This window comes from Chrysochloris asiatica, unplaced genomic scaffold (assembly GCF_000296735.1).
Source record: "Chrysochloris asiatica unplaced genomic scaffold, ChrAsi1.0 scaffold00136, whole genome shotgun sequence".
NCBI classification, from domain to species: Eukaryota; Metazoa; Chordata; class Mammalia; order Afrosoricida; family Chrysochloridae; genus Chrysochloris; species Chrysochloris asiatica.
The window spans coordinates 1,652,803-1,660,827 of NW_006408654.1; positions in this window are offsets into that span (position 1 = coordinate 1,652,803).

Genomic DNA, 8,025 nt, shown 5'->3' on the forward strand with positions numbered 1-8,025 from the left:
TCTGTGTTGCTGTTGGCAGAGCTCTCTGCTATACGTCCACCTGATCCACCATCTTGTTCGTTCTCCCTTTAATGTATTTTCAAGTAAACTCACTTCCCTTTATCCCTAACTGTCACCATCACACAATTGTAAATCTCTCAAATAATGTTTTTATGACATGGCTCCTCCAGGTGCGAAGGAAATTGGGAAATTGACTATCTTAGCTTTCTGGCTTCTATAGTAGAGGAAGGCAAGGGAAAAGGGGAACTGGAAGTGGATTTTGCCTTCTTGCTGTACAGAGTTTTAAATTTTCATCCACAACTCATGAGCAAAGTTCTTTCTCATTATTGCATCCCAGAGATCTGATATTCCAAAAAACCTATTGCCATTTAGTTGATTCTGACTCACAGTGCCCCTGTGTAGGATTTCTGAGGCTGTAAGTCTTGGCAGGAGCAGAAAACTTCACCTTTCTCCCTCAGAACAGCTGGTGGGTACAACTGCGGACCTGATAGCAGCCCAGCACGTAACCCACTGCTCCACCAGAGCTTGTCTCCCACTCTTGCGTCCCACAGACCCTATGCTCCAGTGATACCTAATGCCTTTAAGTTTCCTGAAAATCCCACAATTTCCCTTACTCAGTCTTGTACCTGCTCATTACCTGAATAGCCTTCTTTGTGAGACAGATTCTTCTCTTATGACTCAACTCAATTGTTGTTCTTTAGTGGCGTATCCCTGACACACAGAGGTACCCCTCTGACCTCCCTGTGCTTGTTTCACACTCCCATTATGGCATTTGCCAGACTTTATTGGATTAACCTTGGACTTGTCTGTCTCCACCAGTCTGTAAATCCTCAAGGGCAGACACCAGGTCCTCCTTGTCTTCCTATCTCTAGAGCTCACTACAGGGCATGAAACCTGCTGAGGGTTCAAGAAATGTGTGTTGGATCGTGACTGGGGAACAGCTAGTCCCTGTAGTTACTGTTGTTTATTTAGTAAATGTTTTGTCAGCATCTTCCAAGTCTGAGGCCCTGTGATAAGTACTTGGGTTTGGATGTAAGATGAGTAAGTCTTCTTCAAAACAAACAGTAGTTTAGCTTAATGAGTAAAACAATGTCTGCCTTGAGTATTGTTGTTGTCATGTGCCGTGGAGTCAGTTCCGACTCATAGTGACCCTGTACAGGGTTTCTGAGGCTGTAAATCTTTATGGGAGCAGAAAGCCTCTTCTTTCTCCTGCAGAACAGCTGGTAGTTTCGAACTGCTGACCGTGAAATTAACAGTCCGATTTGTAACCACTATGCTACCAGAGCTCCTTGAGTATTATGCTCTTTTAAATTCTATCTATATGGAACCAGATTGACAGCAACAACTCAAAAGATTAGATAAGAACCGTAGGTAGGGGGAAGTTGGTGTGTGGTGTTAAGTGCTGTCAAGTAGGTTCTGACCCATAGTGACCCTGTATAGGGTTTCGGAGGAGCGGTTGATGAATTTGAACCCTTGACCTTGCGGTTCAAACTGACCTTGGAGTTGAGTGCTAATTCTACAGCGCCACACCAGGGCGAAGTTAGTTTATGTTAATAGGGGAGAAAGAATTCAGAAAAGGAGAGTGAAGTGGTAGCGCAACTCAAAGAATCTAATCAATGTCAAAAACTGTACATGTAGAAACTTGATGTATGTTTGTGCTGTGTGTGTTCTCAGCAACAACAACGAAATAAACTTAAAAATAAAGAAGAGTAAGAGCCTCAAAAGAATCTCCAGGATCCTTTTGTTTGGGCAAATATGAAACTAGACAAGGTGCCAAGGCAACAGATATAAACTAGGAGTCTCCTCAGCAAACTGGAACATAAGGTCACGCAAATTATATAGCAGCTTCTCTGAAAACAGCAGTGCTGTGGTGACTCATGACCAGTTTGTCAGGCCCTGGTCACTTGCAGGATTGTCGTGCACAGGTCAATTACTCCTCATTAGTGCTTGGGTCATTATTAGTTTCTTCACTGTTATTAGGCATTTAGAAATTCTTCATGAAATTGAATTTTTGAAAGACATTACAAATACAAAAAAAAAACCCCATCAATTAAAAAAATTAATGAGCAGCTAAAATGCTTTCCAACCTTTTTTTTTTTAATTGAGGTAATATTGTTGTTGTTATTTAGTATTGTCAAGTTGGTTCCAACTTATAACGACCCTTTATAGGGTTTCCAAGAAGCAGCTGGTGGGTTTGAGCCGCCAACATTGCAGTTCAAACTGACCTTGCTGTCTAGTGCATTATTCTGCAGCACCACACCAGGACTCCTGAGGTGAAATTACATAGCATAAAATTAACCATTTCTATATTGCACATTTAATATACTCATAATGTGCAACTATCACTTCTATCTAGCTCCCAAACATTTTCTGACTCCCAAAGGATGGAGCCCTGGTGTAAGATAAGCACTGGATTGCTAACTGAAAGGTCAGCAGTTCAAATCCACAAGGCACTTCTTGGAAACCCCATACAGGATGACTATGGGTCAGAACCAACTAGATGGCACTTAACGACAACAACCCAAAGGTGATCCCAGCATCTGACAATCAGTAATCTGCTTTCTGTCTCTATGCATAGTCCTATTCTGGATAACCCACTGAACCTACTGAGCAGAGTCAGTTCTGATTCTGGAGAGTTGATATAAATGAAATCATTTCATATGTAGTCTTTTATGTCTGTCCACATAGGTTCATCCACAATTTACTGAGATTAGTACTTCATTCCTTCCTATGGCTGAATTATATGGAAAACCACATTTTGTTCATCCATTCATCATTTCACAGACATTTGAGTTATCTCCACCTTATGACTACTGTGAATAATGCTGCTATAATCTTTCATGTGCAAGAGTTGGTTTGAATGCCTGTTTTTTGGACATTTTAAGTATATACCGAAGAATAAATAGAATTTCTGTGTCATATGGTATTCCTGGTATGGCATTGTAAGATCAGGACTGAGCTGCAAACCACAAGATCAGCAGTTCAAACCAACCAGCTGCTCCTCAGAAACCCTATACAAAGTCACTATGAGCCAGAACCGACTCAATGGCACTTAACAACAACAACATGATAATTCTTTGTTGAACTTTCTGAGTGGCTGCCAAATTGTTTTCTCTGGTGGCTGTATCATTTTTCAAACTGAAGGAGTCCTGGTGGCACTATAGGCTAAGCACTGGATTGATCACCACAAGGTTGGCGGTTCAAAGTCACCAGCCACTCTGTGGAAGAAAGATGAGACTGCCTGCTCCCATAAAGATTGTCAGCCTTGGAAACCTTGTACAGCGTTATTGTGAGTTGAAATTGACTTGATGGCAGTGAATTTAATTTTGGGGTTTATTGCCATTGTATGAGGGGTCCATGTTTTTTTCACATCCTCAGCAACACTTGTTATTTTTATTTCATTTTATATTTTAAATGATGCCAATCCTAGTGGCTGTACAGTAGAACCTAGTTGTGGTTTTGATTTGCATTTCCCCGATGGCAACTGCTCAGAAGAAAAGCCTGGCCATTTACTTCTGAGTAGTCACAGACACTGAAAATCCTGTGTACAGTTTCACTCTGAAACACATGGGCTTATATAGATTCCACGGTAATAAGGTTAACGACTAATGAAGTTGAGCATCTTTTCATGTATTTTTCAGTCCTTTTTAGATCTTCTCTGGAGAAATGTCTATTCAGATCCTTGGCCCATTTAAAAATTGGGTTGTTTGTCTTTTTGTTGTTGAGTTGTAAGAGTTGTTTTATAGTCACATATATGGTTTCCAAATATTTTCTCCCATCCTGTAGGTTGTCTTTTCACTTTCTTGATGTTTCTTAGTCTTTTGGGATATACTGAAATAGAATTAGTTTGTCTATACTGATGTTATTGTTATTGTATATAGTAGAGTCTGTTCTGACCCATAGTGACTTTTTATAAGGTTTCTGGAAGCAGCTAGTAGGTTTGAACTGATGACGCATGGTTAGCAGGCCAGTGTTTATCCAACAGTACCACACCAATAGTCTCTGTGAAGACTAATAAATGTATATATAATTTCTTGGTACTAATAATAAAGTCTAGTCTATTATCTTTATTGCCTGACATTTGGGTGTGGATCACTTGAGACCATTATGAATAATGACACTATAAAAGTCTTGGTATCATTTCTTTTTTCGAGCTGTTTCTTTGAAGTACATACTCCAAAGTTAAATAACCTGAGTGACAGACATGAGCAGTTTGGTACCTCTTACTTCCAGTTGTCATTGTTGTTGTTGTTAAGTGCCATCCAGTTGTTTCCAACCCATAATGACCCTGTATAGGGTTTCTGAGTGGCTGGTGAGCTTGAACTGCCGACCTTACGGTTCAAACCGACTTTGCAGTCTAGCGCATTAACGCACAGTACTGTCCTAAAAATCACGATGAATTTACAGGGCACAGTCATCAGTTTCAGGCATACCTGTTAATACTTTGCATTACCATCTTTATTTGTAATGGAAGTTTATTATCATTTTATAAAATCCTTGTTTGGCCCAAACAATTAAGTGCTGGCCTACTAATTGAAAGAATGGCTATTCTAATCCACCCAGAGCCACCTTGGAAGAAACGCTGCTTTCAAAAAGTCACAGCCATGAAAACTCCATGGAAGCCTCTGAAACTATTGCTCTGAGATCATTTTCTTATTTTTCAAATTAGAAGTCTTGCTTTATTGAGAAAAAAAAATTAAGCTTTTTATCATAAAAATTGATAACCACACCAGAAGTCAAGCATATTTTGTTCCTTCAACATTTCTAAATATGCACTGTCTTCTGATTTTATACTTGAGAAATAGTTATGATAGCTCTAAAATAATTGGAACTTAGTCACGCCAGTCCCAGGATAGCACTAACAGTTAAGTGCTCAACTACAAACAGCAAGGTTAGTAGTTCAAACCCACACAGAGCATCTAGGAAGACAGAAGTGGAGATCTGCTTCTGAAAGACACAGCCCTGGAAGCCCCATAGAGCAGTGGGGGCCACCAGGAGGTGAAATGGTAACTAACAACAACATCAACAAATTACAGCACCTCAGATCTGTCTCCAGTTAATCTTGAGGTAATCTTTAAACTTTAAACCAAAACTATCCTCAGGAGTCTTCATAAAATCAAACAACCGTTTAGCTTAAACTTAACTAGCAAAGAATGTCTACCTTGAGCATTATGTTCCTTAATGATCTAGTGATGTGGAACCACTTTGACAACAGCAACTTGAAAGATTGGATCAGAATTTAAGGGGCAGTGAGTTAACACTAATGGGAAAGAACAATCAGAAAAGGAAGGTGAGAATGGTTGCATGACTCAAAGAATGTGATCAATATCACTTAATTGTACAAGTAGAAACTACTGGTGATAAGTTTTGCTATGTATATTATATTCTCAATAACAACAAGAAAATAAATCCTTTTTTTTTTTAAAGCACACCCTATAAAGAAGTTCTGCTCTGAGACAAACATATTGATAGGTTGTCATGAGTTGGAATTAACTCAATAGTAATTGATTTTTTAAAAAATTATTATCATTTTAGTGAGGTTATTTTTTATTTGTTTATGTGCTTGCAATTTTAATGGGTAAGGAGGTTGTAAATTGTACTTTGGACAATTTGTGCATTGTGAAAATATTATAATGTAAGTATGCATTTTATAATTATAAGATATGTATCCATTAAATATTTATTGGATTAAAAAGCTTATTAAAATCATATGCAATTAGTTCTGTATTTAGGAGTAGAAAACAGAAGCAGAGCATTAGGGAATTATGGAGACATCTCTTGGAACTTTTCTTCCTAAAGTTGAAGTGCCAAGAGGCTTAGTGATTTCCATTTCAAGGCCAGCCACATCTGTCCCCTTTATAATACACCCCCAGCCAAGTCTCCCCTATGTCTCAGTGTCCAGAAGAATCACGTGGTCTCCCCTGACTGCACAAATGGCAGCTGGAAAGAAATAAAATAGATACAGGTTGCAACCCTCTCCCCGCCAAAATAGGATTTCCTTAACAGAGAGGAACAGTCAAGTAAATATTAGATATCATTGTTGTTGTTGTTAAGTACTGTAGAGTCAGTTCAGATGCATAGTGACTCATGTACAGCAGAACAGAACACTTTCCGGTCCTGCACCATCCTCACAATCATTCCTGTGTTTGAGTCCATTGTTGTAACCAATCTGTCAATGCATCTCGCTGAGCATTTTCTTTTCTAACTGTCACTCCTGGTGTGGCACTGTAGTGGTCTGGCTGTAGGATAAGCACTGGACTGCTAACCACAAAGTCAACGGTTCAAATCCTCCAGCTGTTCCTTGGAAACACTAAACAGAGTCACTATGAGTTGGAATCAACTTGACAGCACTTTAAATCAACAATAACCACTTTACCAAGCATGATATCCTTCTCCAGGGACTGGTCCCTCTTAATAACATGTTTAAAATATGTGAGACAATGTTTGTGATACTCATTTTAGTTTTACTTTGTTTTGTTTTGGGGTTTTGCAGGGTTGGGGTAGGGGGTGGGTCTTACAGGCTGGAACCAATGGGTACATGGCTCCCGAAATCCTAATGGAAGAAGTGAGCTATTCCTATCCTGTGAACTGGTTTGCGGTGGGATGTAGTATTTGTGAACTGGTTGCTGCACAAACACCATTCAAAGATTACAAGGAAAAGATCAGTAAAGAGGAACTAAAGCAAAGAACCCCCTGAGAAAGAGAAGGTCAAATTCCAGTATGATAACTTCACAGGGGAAGCAAAGGATATTTGTAGACTCTTCTTGGCTAAGAAACCAGAGCAACACTTAGAGAGAAGGTAAACTACCACATAGCTGAGATGAGGTCAGCATTATCCACAATGATTTAGGGGATGCTTTGGATGGATGACAAAACTCTGGAATTATATACTATTATATGGTTAGGCGTTTGCACTATTTTCAAATGCTATGAGCACTAGCTACAGAGCAATCTTAAAAAAATATATTTTATTGTGAAAAAATGAGGTAAAAAACAGCATGCCTGAAAAAGAGAAGCAGAAACATATAATTCATATTAGTTGCATAGTTCTAATTCATAGTCATAGTCTTTCATCTTCATGAAGTCATAGTCATAATTTAACAGTGCATAGAATATTTTGAGGAGAATGTACAAAGAATTCATAAGATTCGTTGCCTTTAAGGAAAGAAAATAAGGGCTATACACTCTTTCTGTCTTTTGAACTTTGCACCATGTGAATAAATTATCTATTAAAAAATCAAGTTAAGAGAACAAACAAGATGGCAGATCAGGTGGAAGTGCAGTGAGGAGCTTCGTCAGCAACAACACAGAATACTGGACCAAGCAGGATCAGGGGATGATGCCAGAACTCTGAACCACAGATAAAGGAATATTTACAAAATTGGAATGCTTACAGTCAGTGGAATTTATAGCAGAAGCAAGAAGTCCTGTGCTTCCTAATCCAAGGCACTCAACTGCTCCCTGAGCGGCCATCTTGGGCGAGACCAAACCAGGGAAGGATCAGAGCAGCCACAGATGCCTGACAGAACTGTGGAGATAAAGGTGTGGACATTCTTTTTTTCATATATGTTTATTGGCCTCTTGCTGTATGTGCACCTCTATTCTGTTGACTAGAGGGGGTGCCTTAGTGAGTGGACACCCCACCCTCACCCCCGGAGAGTTCTGCTACGCATACACACAGATCTCAAAATTTAAAGTGACAGTTTCCACTTAAAACCAAATGTCATTGACCCACAACATCATACCAGGACTCCACTCATGAAGATAGTAACTCTAAATACCGACAACAAGTATCAGTGCTAGCCCCACTGTACACAGGGTAGATAGAGAAAGGCAACTTAGACATTGGCTACCTAAAATGAGGGGGCAATAAAGGCCCAAAGTGACTGGCTTACAAAGTTTCAAGAGGGAGTTTAATTTAAGAATGTGTGGGGGAATCCTCACTGAATAGATGTCATCTTGTCTAGATGGGTTTGATTAAAAGAGTTGGGGATAAGATTCCTATGATTAAATAGTGAGTAATTG